Below are 6,000 nucleotides of genomic sequence, written 5' to 3'. Positions count from 1 at the left end.
TATGATTTGAGAAGGAAGGAGTTTGATTTTTAAAGATCTAATTAGATATTTGGATTCCTTATGAAAAATTATATAGGATTGAGCCAAAAGATAATTAATTTTAAAGTAGGAACTATGTTGTTAAAAATCAAAGAAAAAGGGGGAAGTGTTATGTTAAAGATAAAGTGTTGTGTTTGAATTGTTTAGTTGCTAATATAGCTTGTATTTATGCATGAATCAATAGGTTTTGGAAAGAGGATACAAAAGGAGGATAATTACTTCAAGGAGGTCACAACCTATTAAGCTTGAAAGGTAGCATTGAACTTATAATTTGATTGTTTGTCTAGCTTGCTTGATGTGCTATGTGGATTGTTTTGGTTTAATGGATTTATCTTGTGGAAATTGTTGACTTTATGACATTTGATATGCTTTGGCTAAATGCGTGACAACATGTTAATATGAAAGTGTTGATTCCTCTCTTGATTTGATGAAAAATATGATTTTATGTGATTTGAAGGTGTTTTGAAGGTCTATGACATATCACCTTATGCATTGCTTGATTAACATGATGATTATAGTTCATTGCTATTGAGATTTCTGTGAAATCTCAACCCCTATGTTAAATTATGTATCAATAGGGAGTGGACCAAGTATGGATAAAGGCAAAGAATTGGCATGAGCTAGAGAGGCCATGAAATTTTGTGACAATGTATTAAATTATGTTGTATTTTGTTAAACTTTGTTATAAGTTTGTAATGAATTATCGATATGGAATACTTCAACATTATGTAAAGCATAATGTTATATGGTGGTTTATAATCATGGTATGATGTGGTAGAATGAATGACAATTGAAAAGGAGGAAGGAAAATTGAAGAAAATATGATTTAGGGGATAAAAATGCCCTAAAAAAAGATATTTTTTTGCCACATAAAATAATAAGCAAATGGTGGAATTTGGACTTGAAATTTTGCAAACACATAGTTGTCATTTTTACATTTAAATCAAGTGATAAACCATTAAATGTGGAGTTATTGGCTAAGAGTTATACCCTTCCAAAGTTGGGCTAAAATACTAGAAATTTGAAAATTGACCATATGAACAGTGCACTTTGTTGAATTTTCCAGTGCTACTCTGGATGGAATTGAGTCTAATGAATATTTTTTTTTCTAAAGAACTCTTAGCAAGCTTCAAGGAAAAATTAGAACCACCTCATTTTGGTTTTGCTAAAATTAGTTATGAATTTCCAAAGTTGACCTAAAATCCAGTGAATAGTGTAGGGACAAATCGAAAATGAAAAATTTTGGGCTTGAAACTTCTCACTCAAGAGCTTTGGGAAATGTATTATAATAGTTCCAATTAATGTATAATGAGGTAATAAAGGAGGTATGACATGAATAGTATGACTCAGAGATGCTATATCCCGTGAAGCAAGTAACAAACTTGCTTGTCGATGAGATAAATAAGCTCTTCTTAGAGGTGTGATTAGGGATTCAATTGCAGAACCTGTAGTCATCCACAACCGAAGCTTCTCTAAATGTGGATGTTAATTATTTTGAAGCCTCACCCAAATGTATTAAAAAAATGCATTTCTTGATCAAAAGCCATCTTATATCATGGATGATACTCCTCTTAGTTCTTTCATTCTGATATTTGTCGTCAGTTCAGATGTCTTTGTTAGGGTTTTAGTCTTTATTCCTTTCTTCCTCAATTTCAATCTTTCTGCCTAAAGTGTGACCCATTAGCTCATAATTATTAACGTCTCCATGTGAAGCCCAATATCTTTGAGTTGATTGAATTACTAATTCTTCATCTGGGCCTATTTATGTTTATGTCATCCATATTTGTCAGTTATGATAAATTTATAAACATAGATTGTCAATAAATCATCATCATTAGCCACCAAATATAAACCTATCATTATCATTATTGAATTAAGCACTTTAATCAAATCAAATAATCGCATAATAAAATAATCCATAATGAATAATCAATTATAAATTCACAAAGTTTGGGTTCATGGCTAATCTGCCTATTTGTATATCCAAATAAAGCCAATCATTTGTGGGCCTTCAATTTGGTCCAGCAAGTTTATTGTCTCATTTTGATCCATAGAATTCTATAGGCTCATTTAGGTAAAGTCAATCTGAATTATGGGATATAGAAAAGCCAATAAGGAGTAAGTACCAAAAGTTAAAAGAAAGTGCTTAATTAAAAATTAAATCAAAGTAACAAACAAACATTAACAAAAAAAGCACTAATAAAACCATCAGCAAGCTCCTCAGGAAGGTGTATAACGAAGAATAAGAAAATATCAAAACAAACACCTACTGCCTCTTAAGAAATAGGACCATAACAAGGAAGACATAATGTTTTTCTTTACATCTACGGTACTGAATATATCACCTCATCTAAAAGTTATGCTTCTTTGGTGAGACCATGAAGCTGTTATATTTGGGTATTTTGACCATAGGACTCCACATGTCCTCATATGGTCATGACAATATGCATTAATACATCCTTCCTTGCATTCCACTATCAACCAGCATAAACTCTAATCTTCTGGACAACATAAACATAAACGCAATAAGTCATTAAGACGAAGAACATATATATCAAGTGGAGGTTAAACAATTGCTAATAGTAAAGAGGAGGAAAGAAACATCCCTATGGCATCAAGCAACTTACCACTTATATTGACAAACGCAACATAAACCTGCAAGGGAGCCATGTTTAATAGCTGTTGAAGAATGGGAGGTGAAACATCCTACCTTTAACCCCTCATAGTGTGCATTCGTAAGCATTATGGTTCGAGCATGTCAAAATACAAACCCATGGATTTAAAATTTTATCATAACATTAACATATGGATGCCATGGAAAGTAAGCTAAAGCATTTCATACTTTCATAACATATTGCCAAGGCAAAATATAACATAAACTTGCAAACATAACTTTGCAAGCATTTCATCATAGCTTAGTCACATCATGGCAACACAACCACATCATGCAAGCATACATATCAAGCACACAATATAGGTAAGTTTACTACTTTGTAACATAGCTTTCCTCTTGCTTTTCCTTTGATTCTCTTGTCTTTCCAACCCTATGAATTTTCAGTCAACACCATTAAACATCCTCTTGGATGTTTCAAGGTCCTAAACACATCAATACATGATGCAAAATAATTATTAGAATCAAGTCATCAACTTATCTCTACTTAATCCTTTCTTGAACATACTTGAACTCCTAACTCTTGAGTTAAAAGTCCAACTTTCCTAAAATTATTTCCACATGCAATTCCCACATAATTTTGCATATAGAATCCATTTTCAAGTTCGAAAAAATCAAAATACAATTCTAACCATTCAGACCAATCAAGGCCGAACAGAATCATAAACTACAGGAAAGTTGGATTTCTTACAAAATCAATACAGAACCACTTGATTCCTATTGTTTCAAAGCCTTTAAACATGTTTCTAACATCTATTCCATCTTCTCCTATTCCAATAAATTTCGTGCAGCACCTCCCCATAGGATTTCAGTCATCAAAAATCCAATCAAACCATCAACCAGGATCAAGAATAACAAGGGAGGTGGAAACTACATCAAAAACGGCACATGTACCTTGTTTTAGAGCTTGATCTGGCTTAGAATCATTTGGCCTTTCTTTCTCCCTCTTCTTTCTCTCTCTAGAAATCATTTTGCAAGAGCTTTCCCAAGGTTTCAAGGTGCTTGGACGAAATGAGAGGGAGGGAAGGGGTATTTATAGAAAATAAGACTGAATATCGACCGTTGATCTTAAAAATACGTGGCTTGATCTGGACCGTTGTCTTGCATCCAACTGTACACGTGTCTTGTATCCAACTGTACACGTGTCTTGCATCCAACAGTACATGTAATACCTTCTTTTCCCATCTAACTGTACACTTGTCTCTTCCATATTCCTTCATCATTTTGGCATTAAAATATGGAGGAAATTAATATAAAATTCGTCCAAAATATAGCCCTTAGGCATTCCTCTACCTATTTTGCTATTATGCATTTATCGGGTACTTTTTTGAGTCCTGACTTACCCGGTACCACTAGGACATGTTCTAGCACCATTTTCTCATCTTAATTAAATACATATATGGTGCCATCTTAGAGGAGCATAGATAAAAATAATTAGCTCTATTGACAGGCTACTTAATCTTATTGAGTCACGCAGTAGAGATTTCACTACAACGGGTAGACAAAGGACTGTCTAAAATATTCCCGTACTGTATTCTGATTTTTATGCTGTCCATAAATATCTTCTGCTGACTCAGCATGATGACTCGTAAGTGTCATGATTACATTTGGTGACTCAACATGCTAACTCAGCTCTATCATGATGGTCTTTAGATATTTTCTTTCTCCTTTTCCCATAAGTATTATTAAATAATACTTAATCGGGATTACCTTCTCCGATTTCTTTCTATCGGCTCGTAACTCTGCTGATATATCTTTGGGTTTCATTTTTTTCCTTTCATCACGGGAAATTCCTCTAATTTTTCTTGCGTCAAAAGTCAAACTCTAGACAGCTACTTTGACTTTTCCCGGATAGGGTATAAATAGGCTTTAAATTTAATTAAAGCTAACCTTGTCAGTTTCTAGGGACGGAATTAATTTTACAATCTGTGTAAATTCCTCAACTACTGTCTCCTAGTTTTTCCTGATTATTTGAGGCCGTCTCGTAGCTTAAATAATTCAATTTAAGTTACTATCTCAAATTGCTCGAAACCCTGGAATGACTTCAGGGCATTTCCATCATTTCTAGCCTTATATCGGCTCTGGGATCCTATTCCCATTTTTCTAGAATTTTTCTAAGTCATTTGGGCCCTTTTTGCTAACTCTGAGCATTGGCCGACCAGAACTTTTATTATTTACAATTAGGTCCCTACTTGGCCTAGGAATCTTTTCTTTACAATTTGGTCCCTCCTTATGCCTAACCTTCAGAACCATCTCTAGCAAGTTTCTGGCATAACCTCTGGCTCTTAGTTGTTTCCAGTTCGTCATTCTTTAGTCCTTGAACACTATTATTTTACACATTTGCCCTTGAAAAATCTCTTTTTCCTTCCGAGGGATCTCTGAGACTTTTGTTGCATTGGACTTAGTAATCATCCTTTTCTTGTGCTATTACTTATATCTATGAGTCAAAATTTGGGATGTTATAGGAGGCATCCATCAACCCACTTTTATTGAAGGAAGGATCCATGTTTAATAGTGGTTGAAAGAGGGATGCTTTGGGGAAGGGGGGAATGGGTTTGAGAATTAATAGAGACATTGATGATTAGAGAAAATAGATGCGGAGTCTAATTTATATTGGGTTTGAGGATGGGATTACACCCATGCATACACCCATTAGCCAACATGAAGCCCCAAATGACACTGCTTTTTCATACTTGAGCCAACAACATCCTTAGGAACAGTGATCTGAGTGTGAAGCCAACCTTAAGCTGATGTTTATTATCAGCTGCTATTGGAAGAGTATTAGTAGAGACATTGATTGTTTTCTGAGAGTTAGAATTAAGATTAGGTTAGTTCTGTTATGAATATAATAATATCTTTGTGGATGTCCATATATCTCCCTTTATCTCCTATATCTTCTATAATATCTAAGATCTCCCATTATCTCTATATCCCACAATTATCTCATATTATCATGTGATCTGTAGATTCTATCAAAGATGTAAAGCTGTGCCTATAAATAGAGGCCAAGTATAATGTATTGTGTACTCTTGAATGGAATGACAAAGACTCTCTTTTATCAATCCTTTCTTTCTTTGTATGATTCTTCTCTATTTCTTCTTTATTCATAACACGTTATCAGCACGAAGCTCTAACCAAGGTGCGTATAATATACTTTTCTACCCCATCATAATTTTAGAGCATCATCTTTATTATTTTTCTAGAGTATCATTTGCTCTATTCAAATAAAAATACCTCGAGCATCATATATATGGTGTTTCAGAGTATTCGTATTCGTATTCAATTTATCT

This window comes from Neltuma alba, unplaced genomic scaffold (genome assembly GCF_004799145.2).
Source record: "Neltuma alba isolate B1F8T4 unplaced genomic scaffold, ASM479914v2 tig00010324_pilon, whole genome shotgun sequence".
NCBI lineage: Eukaryota > Viridiplantae > Streptophyta > Magnoliopsida > Fabales > Fabaceae > Neltuma > Neltuma alba.
This window is presented reverse-complemented; position numbering follows the sequence as displayed.